The sequence below is a fragment of the Nycticebus coucang genome, chromosome 9 (genome assembly GCF_027406575.1).
Source record: "Nycticebus coucang isolate mNycCou1 chromosome 9, mNycCou1.pri, whole genome shotgun sequence".
Classification (NCBI taxonomy): Eukaryota; Metazoa; Chordata; class Mammalia; order Primates; family Lorisidae; genus Nycticebus; species Nycticebus coucang.
In genome coordinates this window covers 1702814-1729587 of record NC_069788.1, presented here as the reverse complement: position 1 = coordinate 1729587, position 26774 = coordinate 1702814, and the positions used below count along the sequence as shown (strand labels likewise).

General features: G+C 43.4%; 1 long non-coding RNA gene and 1 pseudogene across 4 annotated transcripts; both read left to right on the top strand.

The window, feature by feature from the left end:
* Window positions 1–2287: 2287 nt before the first annotated feature.
* LOC128594966 (uncharacterized) lies at window positions 2288–2405 on the top strand (annotated as a pseudogene).
* Window positions 2406–9742: 7337 nt separating this feature from the next.
* On the top strand, window positions 9743–25817 carry LOC128593758 (uncharacterized). 4 transcript variants are annotated; one of them, XR_008382406.1, is made up of 3 exons: window positions 9743–10251; window positions 24830–24918; window positions 25607–25817. It is a non-coding gene; the product is annotated as an uncharacterized LOC128593758 (long non-coding RNA). The 4 variants fall into 4 exon arrangements; XR_008382404.1 differs by having other exon boundaries at window positions 9743–10354; XR_008382407.1 differs by lacking the exon at window positions 25607–25817 and adding an exon at window positions 25080–25451.
* Window positions 25818–26774: the final 957 nt, after the last annotated feature.

Genomic DNA, 26774 nt, shown 5'->3' with positions numbered 1-26774 from the left:
CTACTCACCTCAGCCCCCAGCCCCTCCTATCCAGCGTCACCTACTCACCTCAGCCCCCAGCCTCTCCTGTCCAGCGTCACCTACTCACCTCAGCCCCCAGCCTCTCCTGTCCAGCGTCACCTACTCACCTCAGCCCCCAGCCTCTCCTGTCCAGCGTCACCTTCTCACCTCAGCCCCCAGCCCCTCCTATCCAGCGTGACCTACTCACCTCAGCCCCCAGCCCCTCCTGTCCAGTGTGACCTACTCACCTCAGCCCCCAGCCCCTCCTATCCAGTGTCACCTACTCACCTCAGCCCCCAGCCCCTCCTGTCCAGTGTGACCTACTCACCTCAGCCCCCAGCCTCTCCTGTCCAGTGTGACCTACTCACCTCAGCCCCCAGCCCCTCCTGTCCAGCATCACCTACTCACCTCAGCCCCCAGCCCCTCCTGTCCAGCGTCACCTACTCACCTCAGCCCCCAGCCCCTCCTGTCCAGCGTCACCTATGTACCTCAGCCCCCAGCCCCTCCTGTCCAGCGTCACCTATTCACCTCTTGCGAAGTCAAGACCTTCCCCGTGTGTACGTTGCTCCCCTTCCTGGAAGGCTGTTCTTTCTTTACCTTGTCTCTGTCTGAATTCTAAGCATGTTTTAAGGCCCAGCTCAAGTCTTAGCTCTTCTGCTATGGCTCATGTAGTATCTGTTGTGCTTTCCCAATATAAGGGTGGACAACTAAGTTCACAAACTCATTCTAGAGAAAGTGCTACATCTCTCATTATTGAATATCACTACAGTCTCCTTTGAAGCACTCCCCCTGGGAAGCCGTGCACCAGCGCCAGCACCTAGTCCACCCTTCAAAGCAATTCTGGAACTCTTTTCCTGGTATGGCCATCAGAGCTGTCATCATACGAGGTCTGATGGTTATGTTCATGAACTCTTCCTAGAAAAAGTGCTTTGAAGGGTGGACTAGGCGCTGGTGTCGGTCACTTCAGAGGTGACAGTAGTGATATTCAGCAGTGAGGTGTGTAGCACTTTTTCTAGGACAAGTTTGTGAACTTAATTGTCCAGTCTCACGTGTATGTCTAATAACAAGCATGATGCCTGGCACACAGTAAGTATTTGACAAAGATTTCAGTCTTTGTTGTTCTTTCCCTGGTGTTCAACATTGTGTATTGTAGAAGGCCACATTAATGGCAGGCTAAACCTCAGAGATATTTATTGTGCACTTCTGAGGTCTTATTAACTGCTCAGAACTATCCTTCTACCCTTTGATTTCACTTTCTAAGCCTGTTTGATTTTCATCTGTGGCTTTCTACCTCACCATCACAAGGTGGCTGCTTCAGCTCCAGGCATTTCATCATCACATAGCTCTCCCAAGGTGGAAGGAAGGAAGTATCAAGGGCAAGTCTGTCATCCGTGCCCAGAACAGCTAGAAAAAGGAATGTCAGGGGAAGGGGAAAGGGAAGCCAAGATTGGCCTAGAACATTTAACAGTCGAGGTAGAGCACATTGCTACCCAAACAACCGTGAACCAGGCAGAAATGGCTCCTGAGTAGGCATCTTGGGTGGCATCCGCCCCTCTTGCATTTTACTCCAACTATAGTTTCTTTAAAGGGTAAAATAACATCTTTATCCCCCAGAGGGCACAGTAGCCTTAAAAACAGCAGCCACTGGGTGAGTATTTGGTGGCTGGACCCTTGACTGCTGCTGAGGGCAGTCCCTGTGCCCTGTCCTCATGTCTGTGTTGTACGTCCGTTTCAGTCATGAACGGCTGCCTACTTTGACAACCTGAGTTCAATAGCAACCTGCGTGCTATTGAACCTGAGAAGTTCAATAGCACGCAGTGAGCCTACAGGTGCACAAAGGAAACACACTTCATGTGGATTCCCGCGGAAGCTTGGAAGACAAAGCACAGATTCTGAGAAGTGTGTTTGTTATCACTGTGTGCCTGGTGGAAACATTATTTACTCATCCAGACTGAGAGTCCTTGATTATCTTTTCAGGAAGCTGTGCTGAGGGTGTCATCCTGAAGCTACCAACTGGGGCAGCCTCCCAACAGCCTGTGCTTCTTTAAAACAGGAGTCAACTCACACCGTGGCTCTTTCCCACACTAGTGATATTTAGTATTTCTTTTTTTTTTTATTGAATCATAACTGTATACATTGATATGATCATGGGGCATCATATACTCGCTTCATAGACCATTTGACACATTTTTATCACAATGGTTAACATAGCCTTTCCGGCGTTATCTCAGTTACTGTGCCAAAACATTTACATTCTACATTTACCAAGTTTCGCAAATACCCCTGTAAGACTATACTTTCAGGGATCATTTCTATAGTTCGTTACTAGTGATATTTATCTGAACGCAAAGCCAGTGATATCTCCATCAAGCCCAATCTCTAATTGCATCATGTGGTCTGGGGGGCGGTCTCAGGCCACTCGCACATCTGGCTGTGCTGATTCTGCCATTTGCCAGCATGTGGGTTTGTGTGTGGTGAGGGCTGTGTGGGCAGCAGGGCATTGCTGGGTGTCGGGAGTGACACGTCACCACATGTGGGTGACTGGGTGTGTGACGCGGGCCCAATGGCTCCATCCCTCTGCTCAAGTAAGAAACGCCAGCTGCAGGGTCACACCATGTTTGGGTTTAAGCTCTGATCCAGGCCCAGCCTGGCGTCCCCTGGATATTGTCACAGCATGGAGGAGAGAAATGCTTTACAATAATTGGGTGAAAATCTGTAGCTTAGAAATTCCTCAGCCATGAAAGTACAATTTTTCAGATTAAGGAAATAATGGCAATTCCAGATGAAAGCTACACGGAGTTTTGAGCTATTGGAGAGAAACATATATAGAAAATATATGTTAAATAGTGTCTCTGGTTCTACTCATGTATTACCAAATTATGTCTATACAGAATAACTTGCATACGCTGTCCAAATGTGGGAATAGAAAGCGGAAAACCCCCCACATCACCCAGGTGATTTGATTGTGTTTCCCATACATTCATAATAATAAAGTCTAATTTCTAAATTAGACACGGTAAGATATTAAAAACAAGAATTAATGATAAAACCGAGCAACTATAACGCAACACTGTAGTAAAGGTTACATGGATGTGGTCCCCCTCTCTCAAAGTTTCTCACTGGACTGTGCTCGCCCCCATTCCTGTGAAGGGGAGAACAGAGAGGGACAGTATCGGATTCTGTTATGCTGCTCACAGCAGCATGCAGCTTAAAACTTCTGGGACTTTTCCTGTAATATTTTTGGACCATTGTTGGGTGCAGGTAACTGAAACCACAGATAATGGGGACTACCGAGAAATGCTAAGCCAGCAGTGAGCTCCACAAGTCTCGACTCCTGTTAATGTTACCTTAGCTGTGGTGACAGAGAGGGGTGTAGGAAGGTGACAGTCTTCAGCTCGTCCCATACACTGTTCATCACGTGTTCACAAAAAGAAGCATGTTGATTGCCCCCTGTGTGATATTAGACGGGCACAGCTGCTAAACAAAAGATCTTGGCACAGTTCTCCAAGAGGTAACATTTGCCTCTCAAATCTTTTCACTCCCTTTAGCTACCCTCATCCAGAGTGCTGTTCTCTCTTGCTGCGCTGGCAGTTCAGAGCCCCTCACTGGAGTCACCGTGCCAGACAGACCATGACTTCAGGTATCCCCCAAAGGTCTGCTGCGCGAAGTCACATTTCCTCAGCTGCTTTCCAGATGACATTTATTCACACTAAGATGTTCCACATTCTGGTCTGTTTATACTTGTTTATTAACTCTTGCAGATGATAAGCCTGCATTTCCAGAGGGGCCCTGTGGCGACACCAGGCCTTACACGATGGGGTCCTCCTAATTCTGGGATTTCAGGGCTCAAAGTGCCAGGAAGTAAAGACTTAAGGGCAGATAAACGTTTGGTGCCTCTCAGGTGGGTTCACACAGGTAGTTCTGTCTGCATACAGGAAAGGGTTGGCAGAAAAGGAGGTGCAGAGGTCCTGTCATGACTTAAAGAGCAGGTGAGTTGGAGGGATAAGAAAAATGTCAATTAGACAACGACAAAATAAAACCTGGTGCATGATAATACTGTTCTGAGAGAGCACAGAATGCCCAAGTTATTTAGTGATAGCTCTTACTGAATGCTCACCATGTGCAAGTATATTTTATTTTATTTCATTTCTAAAAGATAGCATTAAAAAAGAAAGTATATTTCATTGTGATAAAATGTTCATAACATGAAATTTACCATTTGCATCCATTCAGTGCATTCACAGGGCAGTGCAGCCACTGCTCCCTGGTTCCCGAACACATTCGGGCCCAGACTCACTCCACCTTCTCCCCCCACCCCCCCACAGCTACTAACCTGCTTCCTGTGTCTGCAGTTCGGTCGTTCTGGGTATTTCACATCAGCTGGATGGTACAGGGTGCAGCCTTTGGGTCTGGATCCTCTGCCCAGTATCCTCCAGGTCCATGCATGTTGTGGTGCATCTGGGCTGCATTCCTTTAACAGCTGATAATATCCTGTTTCACGGATATGCCACATGTGTTTATCCATGCATCGGTCGGCACACGTCACATCTGGGTTGTTTTTGCCTTTTGGCTATTGTGAGTGCTATTTCCCTGGACATCAATGCACAGATGTATGAGGGGCCCTACCATAGTTATCTTGGGCATTACTCAGGATGCACCGCTGGGTCACATGTGATTCAGCATCTGGCTCACTGAGGAGCCAGCAGTTTGGTTTTCAGTCTGTATTTTATATTACCCACCAGTGACGTGTGCTAATTTTTCTGTCCCCACAAAACTTGTTATTGTCCATTTTCGGAAAAAAAAAAAACAACAAGCCATTTTGCCTAATGTGAAGTGACATATTGTGGGTTTGATTTGCATTTATTTAATGACTAGTGATGCTAAACATCTTTTACCTAATGTGAAGTGACATATTGTGGGTCTGATTTGCATTTCTTTAGTGACTCGTGATGCTAAACATCTTTTCATGTGCATGTTGGCCAGTTGTAAGTTTTTGTAATATAACTTAAAATATCTAATCTCATTTAATTCTTACCATAGACCTGGAAGGTATCTTATAGATCAGTAAACTGAGGCTCCGTAAGGAAGATGGAGTAAATTGTCAGAAGTCATGGCAGAGGCAGGTTCAAACCTGTATGTTTCACGCTCTTGAAATAGGAGAAAGTCTGGAAAGTAATGGACTTGGGTCACTGAAGATTATCTGGACCTCTCAGGTTAAGAAAAACCACTGAGAACAGTGTAATCACACCACAGCATTTGGGAAGCAGCTTGTGATCAGCCCATGTAAGGGCCCAGGCCACACACAGCTGGATCTCTGCTCCAGATGTTCAATAGGTTGGTCCCTGAGGGTCACTTTTCACATAGGAGGCCTGTGGGAGCCCCTGGAATCTTATTTTTTTTAGAAGAAAAAGAGGTGGAGGAGAAGAAGAAGATTCACCATAGTAAAGTATCACAAGCATGGAAAAGTAACTATCCGATGTGCTCAACACTAATATGAAACCAGTAGATGATGTAATACCTGTCCACATAGGAGAAAAACTCAACTCAAGAAGGGGAGAGGGGAAGGAGGAGGAGGGAGAAGAGGGAGGAGGATTGGCGTGCTCCCATTTAAAGGGCATAATGTGGGGGTACACGGCACACTTCCTGGGGGTGGGACATGACTACAACAGGGTCTGTACTTGACAATGCAAACCTTGTAACCGAATTCTTTGTACCCTCAAATTAACCTGAAATTTAAACAATGTATTAAGTGATTTTAAAAAATAATAAGTAAAGAAAAAAGAAAAAGAAAAGAAGAAGCCACCATCTGTTATAGCTACACCAAGATTATAACAGCTTTTGTAAAATGGCTTTTTTATTTGTTTAACTAGAATTCTGTGGTCAGAATAGAAAAGATAAAGAAATTGGACTTACACAAACCACCAGGAATAGAATCCAGACTGTGTTTCAAAGAGCTTCTGACCACTCAGGAGCTTCAACAAACTTTGCTATTAGAAAGGTGAAGACAGAACATGCCCCTGGAGCTGGCCCTTTCCTGGCCCACCCACAGCCCAGCCTGACCACAAGTGAGAAGGGCATGTGCGCTGATGTGTGTGCTGTGACCACAGCGGATGCTGCGCCAGAGGCCGCTCACTGGCTCACCACGTGGCATCGGCTGCTGAGACTTCACTCATGTCTTGTTAACTACCCTGCCTTCTCTTGCGCTCATTCTGCCAATGATTACATAATTTGGAAATTGACATAAATAATGCATAAATAGTGATGAAAGTTCCTCCAAAGCACCTTGATATAGCAGTTTCTAGGAAGAGCACTCTGGTGAAAAGCCTATAGTTGCACAGAGCCAAATGTGGAGTATTTTACTCCAAATACCAAAAGATCTTGGATTCTCTGTGAGACAGTATTAAAGTGATGTAAAACAGGACATGGCTAGAGAGAGTCAAATATGCTCTGGGACTAGGTAGAGACCAAAGGTTTAGGTGTCAACTGTGAAGTATCTTGACAAATCACATCACAGGACAACTGCTGCCCATGCTCGGAGAGAGTGCTGCATTCCCCAGGTCCCGTCACACAGCCTGGGCTACGTGGGGTGCTGTCATTAGACCCTGGTCATTAGCACTCTGGGACAAATCTCCAGCAACACCGGAGCTTTCCGTCTACTTTAAAAGAAGTGCAAAGTGTAAATGTTTACCAAATCTGGACTAGACTGTATGGCCTCCAAATGAGTCTGATTGTGGTTTTTAGTGTTTTCTTAAACACATTTCAACATAAGTAGAGCAATTTGAGACAGAAAATAGGGAAATTCACTTAGATTCATTTTCTCCTGTGATCTCTGCCTCCCGAGGAAGATGAAGGAAATGAAAGGACTTTTACCACCAAGAATGGTGACCCCATAACATCACCTGTGTTTAGAAATACTTTTAAAAGCAAGGGGAATTAAAAAAAATTTTTTTCCTCAAGAATTTTCTCCCCTCACATTTAAAAAAATAAATGTTAGCAGAACTAACATTTATGGTAAACGTGAGGCATTACTGGGAACAACTGGGAAGTGTTTGCTGCTGTAAGCCTGTGTCTGCAGCATTTGTTTCCTGGCGTGCGTGGTGAGATAACGTGAGCGCTCTCATCCTCTGGACCCCAAACACTCATGATTCAAAACTCTGTCCCAGGACAGGGCTTGAGAGGCAGAGCTGAGTGGTGGAGGCGCTGACCCTTCCTACCAGTACCTGTATACATAGGCCTGGTGGTCATAGGGAGAGGGCAATCCCGCTGACTGGACTTGTTGAATAGACCTTTCAAAGTAGTCGTGTGTATTTGAACTTTGCAATTCCAAACCCCCCAAAACTAAGATGTTCTTTATTAAAGATTTATGGAAAATTAAAAGTATAAATTACTGATTTTTTTTGATTGTCTCTCCCCTAAAATATATTTCACAGAGCGCAGCATACCAGGCGAACATGGCCAAGACTTTGATCTGGGATGCTAGCCAAAAAGAGCTATAGGGTTCTACCCTTTTTCTTATGTTAGTTTAACTTTGCTATTTTTTTCCCATATAAATAGAAAAAAAAGCATTGTTAAAAAATGTAGAAAATTAGAAAGAAATAAAAATCACCTGAAATCGCAACCTTGGCTGAAACAAACCTGCTGTGCTGTTTTGATCTGTTTTCTGGTCTCTGTGTTAACATGAATACACACTTATAATATCTGGACATTTATTAACTTACAAAATTGAATCTATACTTTTTATCTCCCATTTTTCTGAACATTATCAAAAATATTTTTATATATCATTAGATAGTCTTTGAGCACAAATTTTTTTTTTGTTGTTTTTTTGAGCACAAAATTTTTAATGACTGCATCATATCATTCTTTGGTAAATTCAATAGTATTAGGTATGTAAATTGTTTTCAGTTTTTTGGACTTATGAATAATGAAGTGATGAGTACTTTGCTACATAAATTTTGGATCAATTTTATTTTCTTTGGATAGGTCCTAGAATTCTAATCATTGAGTAAAATATAAAAGTAAAAATTTAAAAGTTTATAATGCATTTTGCCCTTCTGGTTCTGAGAAAATGTGCCAGTTTCTCAGAACCGTAAACTCTCACCACTTGTGAAAGAAGAATATGCCCCTCCATCATGTCATTTTCTCGTCCAGACTTATGAGCATTAAAAACACAGCTTCAGTTTGATTTGCCAAATGTAGTACCTCACTGTTGCTTTAATTTATATTTCTTTAAAACTAGTTAAAAATTACTTTAAAATATTTTGGAAAATGGCAATTATTATTTTTTTCTTAAAAAGTTGTTCTTTTCTTTTACCCATCTTTCTTTTTGTTTTGATTTTTCTTCATTTTTTATAACGAAAAAAATTTTTCGTTATAAAAAATTAAACTATAATTATGTATAATAAAAATATTAAATTACCTTTTGCCTTCTACACTAATAGATAGTTTTGTATGCATTATTTTTATAAACCTTTGCTTTTACAAAATATATGGACATACATATCTATAGGATTTTTTAAAACATACATTAGATCACTTGTTTTCTTCACTTGAAAGTATCTCACAGACCTATTTGCTTGTCAGTCATGAATATTTCTCACTTATTTAAAGACCTCTGGAGTGGTGAAGTTTGGATATTCCCATTCCTTTATATATGTTCATCCTCACACTCAAATTTCTGTGCTCACTGTAAAAAGGCTGTGACCTATTTGCATGCATCATACCCCCTCCCCCTTACTGGATTAAAGTGTGGGTCTAATTCTACATTTAGTCTTTTTCTGAGGGAAGAGGCTTCTGTCCTGTAGGCTGAGGTCACAGTTCTTACAGACCTGTTAGAAGAGTCAAGAGCAAAATTAAGTGCTCAGACAGGCTTTCTTCTCCACACTCAGAAATAATGGAGCGGATTCCTAGAAAAGCTGACAGCTTCCTCCCCTATCCTTACTCCAACATCAAAGAACATGGGCGAGGTGGTCGCAGCGCTGGTGGGGAGGCATGGCCCAGACACTCGCTGTAGCACATCCTCCCTGAAGGGCCGCTCAGCGTTGTAGCTGCCGGGTAGGCAGGAAAGAGTGTCGGAGCTTTAAACAGCAGGTTCTTGGGTGGTCAGACAAAGAATCGAAAGATACACCCACTAACAAACGCAGAGCCATAAAAACAGACCAGGACAGGTGACCGTCCCCTGTGAAAAGAGAGCCAGAAAAAGAAAACCTGCTTGCTACCCTCATGGGCAGTCTATCCACGCACTTCAAGCCACTCCATGGTGTACTCTGGCCATAGCCTTTCTGTTGACACACCCCTGGTGAGCAGACAGGACGATGAGCATGAAGTAAAGAGCCCAGGAGAGTTTATTGACAAACATAAAAAGCTCTACAAAAGTTAAGACAAGGCTTACCGGGGAGGGGGGTAGGGTCAGCTCACCAATTTTTACTCAAATTTCTACTTCTTCTTTTTTTTTTTTTTCTGCAGATTTTTTTTTTTTTTGGCCAGGGCTGGGCCACCTCCGGCATATGAGTCCGGCACCCTACTCCTCTGAGCCATAGGTGCCACCCAAATTTCTACTTCTTATATCCCTAAAGCTACCTTCTTTCCAATGTGGTTCTTTCTTAATTTGCATAGTTCAAAGCGAAGATCACATTAACCTTTAGCATAACTCAGTGACCTATTACAACATTCCACTTCAAAAGTTAACTTCCTGGATCAATCCTCCTAAACTACTCAAGACAGGCCTCTTTAGGGTGGGACCTAATTTACAAGACAGGGAAGGTCGGGCAGGAGCTGCACCAGCCAGGCCAGCTGTGTCTCGGCTGCCCAACTCTGTCTCATTCCCGCCACATGCGCTTTCACAGGCACTCTGCCCTGTTGGTCTGTCTGCCTTTGAATCAGTTCATTCCCAGTTAATCTTCTCTAGCCCTATGCTTAGTTTTATCAATTTTAACTACGTCCCTCAGGGTTGCTTTCTGCTTTGCCAAGTTTCCTCTGAATAACAGACAGAGGCTCCTTTTTACTTTTCAGAGACCCCTTCAGTACCACTGGACGTGTGGGCCACATCGGCCCTGTTCCCAGTACAAGAAGCTCCAGGAGTGGGTGGAGCTCTTAGGCTGTGGGTTTCTGCTTCCAGGAAACAGCTGGAAGTCAGCAGACCTCCAGAGACCAGGGAGGGAGAAGCTGCAGGGTCAGCCTCACCCCACCTCCTCCCCTGAGAGCCCTCAGCTTGGATCACCTGGAGAATGGCCACCTGGTCACCCGTCCCGGGTGAGTGAGGCAGGTGCCTACTCTGTTACATGACCCTCAGTCACAAATTCCCAGTCCCGGAGATCTGTGAGGGGACACTGAACCCATGCAGGTCACACACCCGGTAAGTGCCTCTGTGACAGTTTCAGAAATCCTGCGGTAACAGGGACACGACCGTGAAGAAACTTGGTCTTTGATTTTGGGCAGTTTGCCGTCTGGTATGAAGAGGTGGGTGCGAGAAGTGACGTGGGATCACATGGCTGGTGCAGGCCGGAGGTGTGTGGGGGTGGGTGGCACCAGGGAGGCACTGCTGGTGACCCAAGTCTGTTGGTCTCTCCAAACACTGACCTCCTCTGTGACCTGTCGGCGTGTCTGACTCCAGAGCCAGGCCCTCACAGTTGCCAGAGCTAGTGCCCACTTGCTGGTCATGGCCACCCTGGAGACCAGGCTGAGGTGCCCAGCCTGTGTAGAAGTTTTCTGAGACTGGAGGCCGTGCCTGCACCTGGGGGCACCTGGGTCCAGATCAGAGACAATTCTCAGAGGAGACACAGATTTGAACCTCAGAGGAATTCAAGTTGGCCTTCGTCTTCATTAGGGTTTCCCCAAAGCAGGCGCTGAGACAAAGCTAATCTTCAATAAAAGTAGCAAGAAAAACTGATTTATTGATGATAATTCTGGGACACCATTGTCTGCGCTCCGGCCGGGTCAAATATGAAGGCACACGTCCACACTGCTGTGGACAGGCTGTGGTTCTGCCATCCAGGATCACGCTAAGGACTGTTGGTAGGGTACAAGAACTCCTCAGGTGAGGAACTTGTCAAAGGTAATACTTTCCGCTTTCCTATCATCAGGAAAACATGGTTAAGCATTTAAATAAGAGGGATCCTTGTTAACAAAATTCATTCTACTCTTCAAATCAAACTTCAATCTATTTAAATCCAATATTATGAAACAGACACGTCACAGAGAGAGGAATCTGGAGTCTGTTACTCCTCACAGGAAGAGCACTGCCACCAAAACTCATTTGGGGACAGGAGCCTCCCAAGCTGAAGTCAGAATCCAGGCAGAGACACTTCAGGGGCTAAGAGCCCCAGACTTTCCAGCTGCCCCCCAGCCTGGACTGGCTCAGGCCAACAGCTATGGGCACAGTGGTCACACACTGAGCTAGCCCAGCTCAACCCTGCCTCGTCACTATGACCAATTCAGTGCAGGAAGTCACCTTGCTGGGGAGTCACCTGGGAAATGGCAGCCTCGTGGGAAGGAGGCCCTGGCTCTGGGCTGGGGCCAGAGGGCCTGGATGGACGGCCTGGGCTCACTGTCTAGCACAGCCAGTTGCCAGCTGAGGGTGGAGTCATTCAGCTGCCTGGTGCTGATTCCGCATCGTGAGAGGGAGATAGTAAAACCTTACTTAAGGGCTCTGAGAGGGTGGATGCCTTGGAGCCCCCAGATGGGGCTCAGACACCGAAGCCTTCTGTAAATGCTGACTGTCCTGAGGGGCTGCTGGAGAGGGATCTCCCTCTCTGTCTCGTACCTTCAAAAGCCACAAGGGCTACTAAGGGGATGTATGGTGGCAAAGTCAGACACTTTATACCCTGATCACTTACAGCAGTGTTGGGGATCCTGCATTTTTAATGAGCTCCGAGGTAGTTTGATGCTGCTGGTTTGAGGTCCTTTAGGCAACAGGGACTCAGGCTTTGTTCCTGAAGATACCAGCCTGGCAGCCTCCTTAGTAGGCCTACATTTATAAAAAACATAATCGCATATTTATGGTACTGAATTGCAAACCTATATAGCACAGAATTTAAAAGCAGAAAATTTATTTTTATTTATTTATTTATTTATTTATTTTAATTTAAATCTGATAGGTCCTGTTGTAAGTTTTTTTTTTTTTCTTTTTTTATTGTTGGGGATTCATTGAGGGTACAATAAGCCAGGTTACACTGATTGCAATTGTTAGGTAAAGTCCCTCTTGCAATCATGTCTTGCCCCCATAAAGTGTGACACACACAAAGGCCCCACCCCCCTCCCTCCATCCCTCTTTCTGCTTCCCCCCCCATAACCTTAATTGTCATTAATTGTCCTCATATCAAAATTGAGTACATAGGATTCATGCTTCTCCATTCTTGTGATGCTTTACTAAGAATAATGTCTTCCACTTCCATCCAGGTTAATACGAAGGATGTAAAGTCTCCATTTTTTTAAATGGCTGAATAGTATTCCATGGTATACATATACCACAGCTTGTTAATCCATTCCTGGGTTGGTGGGCATTTAGGCTGTTTCCACATTTTGGCGATTGTAAATTGAGCTGCAGTAAACAGTCTAGTACAAGTGTCCTTATGATAAAAGGATTTTTTTCCTTCTGGGTAGATGCCCAGTAATGGGATTGCAGGATCAAATGGGAGGTCTAGCTTGAGTGCTTTGAGGTTTCTCCATACTTCCTTCCAGAAAGGTTGTACTAGTTTGCAGTCCCACCAGCAGTGTAAAAGTGTTCCCTTCTCTCCACATCCACTCCAGCATCTGCAGTTTTGAGATTTTGTGATGTGGGCCATGCTCACTGGGGTTAGATGATATCTCAGGGTTGTTTTGATTTGCATTTCTCTAATATATAGAGATGATGAACATTTTTTCATGTGTTTGTTAGCCATTCGTCTGTCATCTTTAGAGAAAGTTCTATTCATGTCTCTTGCCCATTGATCTATGGGATTGTTGGCTTTTTTCATGTGGATTAATTTGAGTTCTCTATAGATCCTAGTTATCAAGCTTTTGTCTGATTGAAAATATGCAAATATCCTTTCCCATTGTGTAGGTTGTCTCTTTGCTTTGGTTATTGTCTCCTTAGCTGTACAGAAGCTTTTCAGTTTAATGAAGTCCCATTTGTTTATTTTTGTTGTTGTTGCAATTGCCATGGCAGTCTTCTTCATGAAGTCTTCCCCCAGGCCAATATCTTCCAGTGTTTTTCCTATGCTTTCTTTGAGGATTTTTATTGTTTCATGCCTTAAATTTAAGTCCTTTATCCATCCTGAATCAATTTTTGTGAGTGGGGAAAGGTGTGGGTCCAGTTTCAGTCTTTTACATGTAGACATCCAGTTCTCCCAACACCATTTATTGAATAGGGAGTCTTTCCCCCAAGGTAAGTTCTTGTTTGGTTTATCGAAGATTAGGTGGTTGTAAGATGTTAGTTTCATTTCTTGGTTTTCAATTCGATTCCAAGTGTCTATGTCTCTGTTTTTGTGCCAGTACCATGCTGTCTTGAGCACTATGGCTTTGTAGTACAGACTAAAATCTGGTATGCTGATGCCCCCAGCTTTATTTTTATTACTAAGAACTGCCTTAGCTATATGGGGTTTTTTCCGGTTCCACACAAAACGCAGAATCATTTTTTCCAAATCTTGAAAGTACGATGTAGGTACTTTGATAGGAATGGCATTGAATAGGTAGATTGCTTTGGGAAGTATGGACATTTTAACAATGTTCATTCTTCCCATCCATGAGCATGATATGTTCTTCCATTTGTTAATATCCTCTGCTATTTCCTTTCTGAGGATTTCATAGTTTTCTTTATAGAGGTCCTTCACCTCCTTCATTAGGTATATTCCTAGGTATTTCATTTTCTTTGAAACTATGGTGAAGGGAGTTGTGTCCTTAATTAGCTTCTCATCTTGACTGTTATTGGTGTATACAAAGGCTACTGACTTGTGGACATTGATTTTATATCCTGAAACATTACTGTATTTTTTGATGACTTCTAGGAGTCTTGTGGTTGAGTCTTTGGGGTTCTCTAAGTATAAGATCATGTCGTCAGCAAAGAGGGAGAGTTTGACCTCCTCTGCTCCCATTTGGATTCCCTTTATTTCCTTGTCTTGCTTAATTGTATTGGCTAGAACTTCCAGCACTATGTTGAATAGTAAAGGTGACAGAGGACAACCTTGTCTGGTTCCAGTTTTAAGAGGAAAAGCTTTCAGTTTTACTCCATTGAGTAAAATATTGGCTGTGGGTTTGTCATAGATAGCTTCAATCAGTTTTAGAAATGTGCCACCTATGCCTATACTCTTCAGAGTTCTAATTAGAAAAGGATGCTGGATTTTATCAAATGCTTTTTCTGCATCTATTGAGAGGATCATGTGATCTTTATTTTTGCCTCTGTTAATATGGTGGATAACATTTATGGACTTGCGTATGTTAAACCAGCCTTGCATCCCTGGGATGAAGCCTACTTGATCATGATGAATGACTTTTTTGATGATAAGCTGTAATCTATTGGCTAGGATTTTGTTGAGAATTTTTGCATCTATATTCATGAGTGAGATTGGTCTGAAATTCTCCTTTTTGTTTGGATCTTTTCCTGGTTTTGGTATCAGGGTGATGTTTGCTTCATAGAATGTGTTGGGGGAAGATTCCTTCTTCCTCAGTTTTTTGGAATAATTTCTGCAGTACAGGAATAAGCTCTTCCTTGAAGGTTTGATAGAATTCTGGAGTGAAGCCATCTGGACCAGGGCATTTTTTAGTTGGAAGCTTTTTTATTGTTTCTTTGATCTCAGTGCTTGAAATTGGTCTGTTCAGGAGGTCTATTTCTTCCTGGATAAGTCTAGGGAGAGGGTGTGATTCCAAATATTGATCCATTTTCTTCACATTGTCAAATTTCTGGGCATAGAGTTTCTGGTAGTATTCAGAGATGATCTCTTGTATCTCTGTGGGATCAGTTGTTATTTACCCTTTATCATTTCTGATTGAGGTTACTAGAGATTTTACTTTTCTGTTTCTAGTTAGTCTGGCCAATGGTTCATTTATTTCATTTATTTTTTCAAAAAACCAACTCCTTGTTTCATTAATTTTCTGAATGATTCTTTTGTTTTCAATTTCATTGATCTCTGATTTGATTTTGGATATTTCTTTTCTTCTACTGAGTTTAGGCTTAGATTGTTCTTCTTTTTCCAATTCCATAAGATCTCTTGTGAGATTGTTGATGTGCTCTCTTTCTGTTTTTCGAATGTAGGCATCTAAAGCGATGAATTTTCCTCTCAAAACTGCTTTTGCAGTATCCCACAGGTTTTGGTAGCTTGTGTCTTCATTGTTGTTATGCTCAAGGAAGTTAATGATTTCCTGTTTTATTTCTTCCTGCACTCATCTGTTATTCAACAGAAGATTGCTTAATTTCCATGCCTTTGGGTGGGGTTGAGCATTTTTGTTAGAGTTCAGTTCCACCTTTAGTGCCTTATGGTCTGAAAAGATACAAGGTAAAATTTCAATTCTTTTGATTCTGTTGATATTTGTTTTGTGTCCCAGGATATGATCAATTTTGGAGAATGTTCCATGAAGACTGTATATTCTTTATCTTTGGGGTGGAGTGTTCTATATGCATCTATCAAGCATTGTTGTTCTAGGGTCTCATTTAAATCTCTTATATCTTTGTTTAATTTCTGTTTAGAGGATCTGTCCAGCTCTGTAAGAGGAGTGTTAAAGTCCCCTGTTATGATGGTATTATCAGATATCATATTGCTCAGACTGAGTAAGGTCTGCTTCAAGAATCTGGGAGCATTTAAATTGGGTGCATAAATATTTAGAATGGAAATGTCTTCTTATTGTAGTTTTCCCTTGACCAACATAAAGTGACCATCTTTGTCTTTTTTGACTTTAGTTGCTTTAAATCCACACGTGTCTGAAAATAAGATTGCAACTCCTCTTTTCTTCTGAATTCCATTTGCCTGAAAAATTGTCTTCCAACCCTTGACTCGGAGCTTTAATTTGTCTTTTGAAGCCAGGTGTGTTTCTTGCAGACAGCAAATAGATGGCTTGTGTTTTTTAATCCAGTCAGCCAATCTACGTCTCTTCAGTGGGGAATTCAAGCCATTAACATTTATTGAGATAACTGATAAGTCTGGTAGTATTCTATTTGTCTTATTTGGTGAGAGTCCATTGCTTAGTTTTATCTTTTGCATCAGTGTGGAGGTTAGGTTCTGTCCTTTGATTTCTGAGTTCTTACTTTGCTGCTGATCCATTGTGGTGGTCAGTGTGCAGAACAGGTTGAAGTATTTCCTGTAGAGCTGGTCTTGTTGTGGCGAATTTCCTCAATGTTTGTATATCCGTAAATGATTTGATTTCTCCATCAATTTTTTTTTTTTTTTTGTAGAGACAGAGTCTCACTGTACCGCCCTCCGGTAGAGAGCCGTGGCGTCACACGGCTCACAGCAACCTCTAACTCTTGGGCTTACGCGATTCTCTTGCCTCAGCCTCCCGAGCAGCTGGGACTACAGGCGCCTGCCACAACGCCCGGCTATTTTTTTTTTGTTGCAGTTTGGCCGGGGCTGGGTTTGAACCCGCCACCCTCGGCATATGGGGCCGGCGCCCTACTCACTGAGCCACAGGCGCCGCCCTCTCCATCAATTTTTAAGCTTAGCTTAGCAGGGTACAGAATTCTGGGCTGGAAATTGTTCTGTTTAAGTAGATTAAAGGCAGATGACCATTGTCTTCTTGCTTGGAAAGTTTCATTAGAGAAGTCTGCGGTCACTCTGATGGATTTGCCCCTGTAGGTCAACTGGCGCTTACTCCTGGCTGCTTGCAGAATCTTTTCTTTTGTCTTGACTTTGGACAGGTTCATCACAATGTGTCTTGGAGAAGCTCGGTTAGAGTTGAGGTGACCTGGGGTCCGATAGCCCTCTGAAAGCAGTGTGTCAGAATCTTTGGTGATGTTTGGGAAATTTTCTTTTATAATATTCTCTAGTATGGCTTCCATTCCTCTGGGGCTTTCTTCTTCCCCTTCTGGAATTCCTATAACTCGTATGTTGGAATGCTTCATAAAGTCCCATAATTCTGACAGTGAACGTTTTGCTTTCTCTCTCTTCTTTTCTGCCTCTTTTACTGTCTGAGTTAGCTCAAGAACTTTGTCTTCTACCTCTGAAATTCTTTCTTCTGCATGGTCTAACCTGTTGCTGATACTTTCCATTGTATCTTTAAGTTCCCTAATTGACTGTTTCAGTTCCTTCAGGTCTGCTATATCCTTTTTATATTCTTCATATTGTTCATCTCTTATTTGATTCTGTTTTTGGATTTCCTTTTGGTTATTTTCCACTTTATTAGCAATTTCCTTCATTGTTTCCATCATTTCTTTCATTGTTTTCAACATGTGTATTCTAAATTCCCTTTCTGTCATTCCTAACATTTCTTTACAGGTGGAATCATCTGCAGTAGCTACCTCATGGTCCCTTGGTGGGGTTGTTCTAGACTGGTTCTTCATGTTGCCTGGAGTTTTCTGCTGATTCTTCCTCATGAGTGATTTCTTTTATCTGTTTCCTTGCCCTAATTTTCCTTTCACTTCCTCTTGCTCTTTAAGTTCTTGTGCCTGTGGACTAAGGGTTACAGGACCAGAAGTGTGAGAAGGTTGAAGAGCAAGAAAGGGATGAAAGAAAGGAGGACCGAGTGATAAGAAAAAAAAAAAAGAAAAATAGAGAAAGGAGACGGGGTGGGTAAAAGGAATGTTGACAAAAAGAAGAGAGGCACAGAAAGAGGGAGACAGGGCAATATAGGTGTACAGTAGGGTACTTTGACACAACCTTAAAAAAACCCCACCTTCTGGGGGTGCCCAGTTGGGTGGTTCCCTTGAGGTCAGCAGCTCTTTGCTAACCTGATCAGACACAGTAGCCCACCTCCACCAAGTAGAGAGGAAAGACAAAAATGCTATAAATCAAACCAAAACAAGCAAACAGAAAACTTTACGGGGATAAAATTGGGTGGAAAACCAAATGATAGCGGTAGAAACACTAGCAAAAATGAAGTTCTAGTTATTAAAAAAGGCAGCAATGGAAAATTATAATTAAACTAGAAAAATTGAGAAAGAAAAAGGGATCTGTATGGAAAAGATTGAAATTAAAAAACAAAAGAACATCAACAACGTCAAAATAAACAAAAAAAAACCAAACAAACAATAAAAAAAGAAAAAAAATACACAACGAAAAACAAAGCAGATTGTATATGTTATTGAATATTGTCTGGGCAACACGTGGTCTTCTGGGGTATGAGATGTTAATCACAGTTCTGATACGACTGGAGGCTGCTGATTTCTCAAACCCCAGCAGGTAGACACCCTAAATCTCTCTTCAGCCCACTTAAAAGGCACTTTGAACTTGTAAACTTGCTGAGCAGAAGCTTTCCCAGCTTTCCCAGTGCTGGAATCACTGCTGAAGTGGCTATCCACTTACCCAGTGTGCCAAAACCGGTCTCACTCTGCCCCTGAGGGTTAGGGCTGCAAGGCAGCTCAGACCCCACCCTTAGGCTACTTGGTTGCTGGGTTACCAGCTCCCACCCATTTCTAGCTCTGCGACCCTGAGGGCGGAGCTTGCAGGGCAGATCACTGACAATGGTTCTGTGTGACCCACCGCAAAACACTATTAGCTCCGTCTGGCTCAGCGGCTCACACGGGCCCTAGACAACGGCCAAAGTTCTCTGCAGTCCTGCTGAGGCCCTCCCCAAGGCAGTTCAACTCAGTGCCAAGTCCAAGGACACCAAAACAGTTCACAGGTAAGGCCTTTCTGGTTTGCAGTCTCGCTGCTACTGAACTTACAGTTGTGGGCGGGTTTAGATGGATTGAACACACGCGACCACTTAAAAGCAGAAAATTTAGAATTAGGTGAACCTGGATTGTAGCCCTGAGCATATACCCGTTACATGTCCTTAGACAAATTCCTTCATGTACTCTGTTCTGAGGGTAATGTGTTGCTGGGAGCATCACACACCTTGGTGAGCTGAAATTCCCAGGCAGAAGCACCCGTGCTCCCAGCTCCTGGGGCACCAGGAGGTCCTTCCTGAGCTGAAAGGGCATTTCTGGGAGGCCTATTCCATATTCCTTCACGTGTTCTAAGCAGGACAAATGATATCCACAAAGATTAGCATAAACTTAGCCTTGCCCCCTCCCTCCAACTGAGACAAGACATCACAGTAAAAGGATGCCATAGCATATATGACAACTGATCTGTACTTGTCCTGGAAGAAGTGCTGCACACCTACCTCACTACTGTCCGTCACGACAGTCACCTTTGACGTCCTCCCCTTGGGAAGCTGTGCACCCCCACCAGCGCCTGGTGCACCTTTCAAGGCAGTTTTGGAACTCTTTCTGGATGGTCATCAGAACTGTTGTTGTACAGCACACAAAACACACAATAACAATAATGACTCCACTTATCAGGACCCCAGCACATGGGGACACAAACACAGCTGTGACACACTGATACACAAGCCTATGAAACCCACTGGGCTGTTTGTACAGTCAACATAAGCGCACAGTGGCAAGTTCATAACCTTACTTGTTGGACCTCACATAGTGACAGCTCTGATGGCCTTTCTAGAATAAAGTTCCAAAGTTGCTCTGATGGGTGGACTGGGCTCTGGCATCAGCACACAGAGTCCCAAAGGGGGGTGGAGGTGACCGTGGTGATAGTCAGCAACGCGCTGTGTAGCACCTTTTCTAGGATGAGTTCACAGACTTACTTGTCTGACCTTGTAGCTTCTCTGGACTTGCTCCTTGAGTCTCATCTGTACCCTCTGTCTGTTCTTGTCTGTTTTCTGGGCCGAGGATCTGTCACTTGTCCTATTTCATCTCTGCCTCAATGCACGTGGAGCTGCCCCAGCTGGTCTGCATCCTCCTGAGGGCAGTCTGGCTCTGCGCCAGGTGCACTGGGCTCCCCCTTTCCCAGAACAGCCTTTAAATCCAGACACATTATATTTTTATATCTTAGGTTATTCCTAATCCCAGTTAAGATTTGGTTTCCATATTACATTTTAGTAGACAAGTTATAAACTGGTTATATCCTGGGTTTTCATTAATTGACAGATTCGTTCTGGGTGTTGATTATTGTCAAGAAACAGATTCTAGGCGGTGCCTGTAGCTCAGTGGGTAGGGCGCAGTCCACATATACCCAGGATGGCAGGTTCAAATCCGGCCTGGGCCAGATAAACAACAATGACAACTGCAACAACAACAACAACAAAATAGCTGGGCATTGTGGCAGGTGCCTATAGTCCCAGCTACTGGGAGGCTGAGGCAAGAGGATCACTCAAGCCCAAGAGTTAGAGGTTGTTGTGAGCTGTGACACCATGGCACTGTACCCAGGGTGACATAGTGAGACTCTGTCTCAAAAAAAAAAGAAAAGAAAGAAAGAAACAGATTCTAAGGAGCACATTCAATTCATTATAAAACATTGTCATCTCAGTTAACTTAGCATACTCTAAATCTATTATTTCTGGAAGCTATCTAAAAGATGCTCCACTGAGAGACTTTGCAAGAACTTTATCAAAATATGTTGTATTTTCTGCAGTGCAGGATCCTGATTTCATTGTTTATCAGGCAGGTGATAAGCCCAACATGCCATATTGTCTTTAGATTTTTCACTGTCTTGATATTTTTCTTTCCTTATGTTTTATTGCTAGGTCTTTCTTGCTAGGTAGTATTTGTTTAAAAATCTCATCTATGGCCAGGCTTGGTGGCTCACACCTATAATACCTCTGAGAGGCAGAGGCTGGAGGAACTCTTGAGCTCAGGAGTTTGAGACTAGCCTGAGTAAGTGCGAGACCCCATCTCTACGGAAAAGGAAAAAACTAGCTGGGCCTCGTGACAGATACCTGCAGTACCAGCTACTCAGTAGGCTGAGGCAGGATAACCACTTGAGCCCAGGAGTTGGAGGTTGCTGTGAACTATGATGATGCTACTATACTCTAGCCTGGGTGACAGAGTGAAACTGTCACAAAAAATAAGTAAAATAAATAAATAAACAAAATAAAATCATCCAAACTATTATATTGCTGCTCTGAGCTATAAACACTATTACTTTGAAAACAAGTGAACAGATTTATGAAATGATACAAACATTCTAACTCTGGATCATGATTCAAAATATGTCTTATATAAGTTGGCTCTTTTTTTAATTTATTTTTTTATTATTAAATCATAGCTGTGCACATTAATGTGATCATGGGGCACCATACACTGGTTTTACAGTCCATTTGACACATTTTCATCACACTGGTTAACATAGCCTTCCTGGCATTTTCTTAGTTATTGTGTTAAGACATTTATATTCTACATTTACTAAGTTTCACATGTACCCTTGTAAGATGCACTGTAGGTGTAATCGCACCAATCACCTTCCCTCCGTCCATATATAAGTTGACTCTTTTTTTAATTTAAAAATACATTTATTTACATTTTTTTTAAATTAAATCATAGCTGTGTACAATAATGCAATCATGAGGTACAATGTGCTGGTTCCATATACAGTCTGAAATATTTTCACTGAACTGGTTAACGTAGCCTTCATGGTATTAATTATTGTGTTCAAACCCTTATACTCTATACTTAGTAAACTTCACCTGCACCCTTCCAAGAGGGTGCATTTATTTACATTTTTAAGAGAGGATTTGTTTAGAAACATATAAAAACATGATAAAATATGTCATAGGCCACTTTTCACAATAAAATAGGTAATAATAACATACATATTTTTGTAATTGTACACTAATACACTCAGGTGTATTAATGATAGTCACACAGGTATGATAGTTATGAGTAGACAAACCATGTTCATAAACAAGTCAAAAGGTAAAATGTAAAAATGCATATTGCTATGGCTGGTAATTGCGTGCATCCAGTTTATAACTATAGTCATCTGAAATACCTTGAAGAACACAAATGTCCTAATGCTATAATTGGGTAAATGAGATGAAAGCTATGCTGATTAGTATGTTGTAAGTTGACTCTTAATCCCATGAGTATGTGTGGTATCAGTACATTCCTGGGAATAAACACAGAGGATTTCTATACAATCCCAATTAATGTTGTCTATTCGAAAGTCTCTATCTAGTAATCACGTTTTAAACAAGAGTCCCAAGACTTGGGCTGTAATATTGCATTCGACAATGAGGATATGACATTATCCTCCCTCTGGTGCATTTCTCCAACTAAAAATTAGGGCTGTCAGTTTTCATTATTTATAGACCAATGAGGGGGAAACAGTAGCTTAAAAACTACTGCACCAAGACTCCTTTCCTTGTGGCTTGCAGGCATGAAGGCTGGACGCAGAGCTGGGACAACCTGTGTAGTGGGGGAGTGGAGGGGGTTTTCAGCTGTGTGGTAATAAACAGGCTGTTTGAACTAAAAAGGAAAAAAGAGAGAGAGAAAAAGAAATAAAGGCCTTGCTTTGTAGAGTTTGCCAATTTCTATGGTGTAAATAGTCCTACCATGATGTATTTGAAGGTACCAATGATTTAACAACCAGCTAGCCAAATGTTAACCATAAGCTCTTAGAGAGAGAGAGAGACAGAGAGAGCAGAGAGAGGGATTGTACAGCACAGCACCGGATTTTGATATAGAAATGGTCAAAGTTTTCATGTCACCAAGGAGGTGAATGTGATAGTAGAAATTAGTCAATTTAATATTAAAATTCATTACCTTTCTACCTGTGCTGTAGGTAACAAACATCCATGTTTTAAAGTGTTGGCAGAAATGTTTGAGCATTTAAAAGGGCCAAGTGGTGGCTCACACCTGTAATCCCAGCCCTCTGGGAGGCCAAAGTAGGAGGGTTGCTTGAGGCCAGGAGTAAAGACCACCCAGGCAACATAGTGAGACTCCAGCTCTAAAAAAAAAGTTTTAATTAGCCAGACATTGTGGTGCACACCTGTAGCCCAGCTACTGGGGAGGCTGAGGCAGAATGATCACTTTAGCTGGGGGGTTAGAGGTTTCAATGAGCTGTAATTGCACCACTGCTCCCAGCCTGGGTGACACAGTGAAACCCTCTCTCAGGATTAAAAAATTCCCCAATTCTGATATTAGGCATATATATTTCTTTAAGAATGGTTAAAAATAAAAACTCTAATAATAGGTATGTTTTCATGATTCATTTTCCAAGTATGTATTTAAAAATAGGTAATCATTTCCCTGTTCTCTCTCCACCCTAACATTTGCCTAACCCAATCTCCATCATTAATAGAATTAAGAGTTTTCATCAAAACAACTCAGCACAAAAGTTATTAAAATATACAGCAAAACTCCATCCTAAGGATTGTAAAACTCTGTGGGTGAATTTGTGATTGTTGAATATTTCGTCTATTCTTCTTTTTTTTTTTTTTTTTGGCCAGGGCTGGGTTTGAACCAGCCACCTCTGGTATATGGGACCTGCGCCCTACTCCTTTGAGCCACAGGCGCCACCCTTCATCTATTCTTGTAAATTCTAAAAGGGTCTGATTTCTATTACTAGCATATTAGTAAGTTTGCCTCTCTTGTTTAATCAAAGGAGGAGATAGCACTCCAAATATTTTTCTGAGATGTATTTTCATAAAAGTTTAGGATCCTGAATTTTTAAGTCAGAGTTTGGAAATTTTTGCCTCAGATCAGTTTCTTAGTAGCTGATGATTTGATGTTACCTGCAGGTCTGTGCTTCTCCACATAATGTCTATCCAGAGACTTACCTTTCAACTTAGATTTGATATGTTAAAACCTGGAAGGGCTTCAATTGCTTAAAATGTTCACTCAAAGAAACTAGTTAACTTCATACATAAAACGTGGCCATGATCATTACACGACTGTTCTAAAGTCCTTGTCCACTTTGAAGTTTAAAAATGATGCTGTAGACGCTGCAGAAACAATAAAAGATATAATATTATAATAATCTAAAAGTAGATTATACGTTTAACCCAGATTTAGTGAATTAGTTCATTCCATTCATTATTATTACTAGGATCCCATGACAATTAAAAACTGGATGAATGGCAGTATTGGTGAAATTGTCTAAAAGTGCATAGAACTTACATCCATATCACAGTGGAAAGTCTCTCCTTATTAGATGAGATGGGTTATTTTTTTCCACAACTAGGCATTTCATATGGACAAGGATGTAAAAGTAAAATTGTCCTCAGCAAGCATTTATTAACACAATGGTAGTTTAGAACACATATACACAGTGGGATGGGAACAGGGAGCAGGGGCTGTCCCCATCAAAGGTAATGTCCAGCTGAATCTTGGAGCCCAAGGAGGTTTAGCAAGTGATTAGATAGAAAAGAGCAACAGAAGGGGAAGGGCAAAGGCGGAGTTCCAAGATGTTTGAAAAACAGTGATTCTCCCACCGTGGGAGGTGGATGTAGAGAGTAGAGGGGTCCAGAGATGCTGCTGGAAAAGTAGCCTGGGGCAGGGATGGAGAAAGTCGGGGGTCCTGAATGAGTCTCCTATTGAGGCTGTACCCACATATTTGGTGACACAGATTTATTCTCTTATAGTGCTAACTGTCAGAAGTCTGAAATAAGTCCCATGGGGCTAACATGTGGTGTTAGCAGAGCTCCCAGGAGAATCCACCCTGCCCTCCGCCCTCTTTCAGAGGAGCCTGCATTCCTTAGCTCCCGGCCTCTTGCTCATATCACGCCAACCTCCTGCTTCTGTCACCACCTGTCCTGCTTCTGACCTTTAGCCTTGTGAGGACCCTGGTGAGCACAGTGGCTCTCCCAGGTGATCCAGGACAATCCCCCCAATTCAGGGTCCTTAATCACACCATCCAGGTCCCTTATACCCTGCATGGGACAGTAAACTTGTCTTTAGAACATTTGGGAACTATTGATGTTATAGGCTTCTGTATGAACTGCAGAATTCCTTCATCAGATTGCCACTTTAGAAGGATGGAGGGGAAGACTCAGGACAAGTCCAGGTGGGAGATGGTGAGTTCCAGGATGTTAACGGCAGGGATGGGGGAGGGGGGGGAAAACAGTCAGAGTGGAACATGAGATCCAGTCATGCTGAATAGGAAATGTGTTTTATTCTTTCTTTCTAAATTCTTGTCTGTATTAGAGGGATGGAATATAATTTCTTCCTTTCCCAGGGAGGGTTCAAGATCTGAGCTCTCCATGCACTTGAAGAAAGGGCCTGATGATCTCTGCCGCCTTGATCCAGGCTTGGGTTTAATGAACCACTGAACTTGGCTGAGCAAGGAGACGTGCACAGAGGGGGACCAAGTAGCCGTGAGGGGGAGACTGAAGAGAGAGGGCAAGAGGGGGGGTGACAGCAGGTGGATTCAGAAGCCTGGGGAACCAACCTGGGGAATCAACCTGGGAGGTACAGCCCAGGGAGGGGAGAAGCCCAGGGGCCTGGAGAAGGGCGTGAGTCCTCTCTGGGGATGGCCCAGCTCTCACCAAGCAGGACACTCCCACCAGATGCAGCACAGATGTCCCTTGCTCACCGGGCCATTTTGACTTTCTCCAGGGCTCATAGGGAATCTCTAGACCCACAGATCCAGGTAAGACAGTGTGACTGGATCTGGCCAATGAGATGTGGGTGGAAGTAAGGAGGGCCCCGCCCCAACCTGGAACGCAAGAAATCCCCTCTGCCTGATCTTGTGTTCCCTTTCAGGATTATAAATGTGGAGACCTTCACTGTTCTCCATCTGGAGATGGAAAGATCTTGGAGGACACCGCCTTGGAAAGCTGCCTAACAAGGAGCATCTTCATTGGAATTTGCCTAAGTGAAGAATAAACTTTGCTTATGTAAAACCCACTCAACTTTGAGTTTTATTTGTTAACACAGCATAGCTTAACCTGGTATGACTAAAACCCAGTGGATCTTGCTTGCAGTCCACAGGAGAACCTTTTCTCCTGGGGCACCAGTGCCACACCCCATAAGTGCACAGTGGGAGGGACATGTTGGTGAGAAGGACTTTCCTAAGGTTCCTTCTGATAATCCCCTGGTTATCCTCACTGCTTCCCAGGATGCTGCAGAGCCCACGGGGAGTGACCCTGGACTCCCAGTGAGGTGGCGAGGTGGGGAAAGGGCTGGCTCCACCCTTGGAGGGACTTCACTAGCCGTGGGCCTCTGAGAGGGGACAGCAGGTGTGGACTCCTGAGCTGCATCATGTGAGGTTTCTAATGTTCAAGATCAGGGTGAGCAGGACCCGCACACGCTGCCCACCACCTTCACGGACAGGCCCCTGACAGCCTCTCCTCAGTGTCTTCTCTCCTTAGCCTGAGTTCTCTCCAAAGCAGAGCCCGACACTCTGACACTGTGACACTAGGGCCAGTGTGCAGGTGCTCAGCCTCGTGTGATCACACAGAGCAAGAGCAGGACCGGAGAGTGCCCAGCAGGGACGGAAGGTTGTTACCCCACGTGGGCAGAGGGGGTTCGATCCCTCCAGGCCCTGTGGAGACGTGTGGGCCATTTCAGAGTTGTCCTTGAAGGGTCCCCAGGGAGAAATACATGTCCACCACCATTGGTGGAAGGTGGCCCCAGAAGGCTGTGACCACCTGATTCTGTGGCTTTGCATGAAGCAGACTGGGCTGCCTTCTGCAGGGGGGTGGCAGCTGCCCTGGGCACACAGCTGGAGGCAAGGTGCCAGCAGCAGGAAGCCACCTGAAGCCCACAGCACTGCTGGCTGAGGCCTTGGCTGCAAACAGTGCTGAAGCTGCCCTGTGAGGCAGGGCCCTGCAGGCGTCTCAAACACAGTCTCCCTTCCTGTCAGCAACCTGATCTCTTTATTGGGGAATTCTTGGGGTCAGAAATTCTTCCTGGTTCTGATCTCCCATTT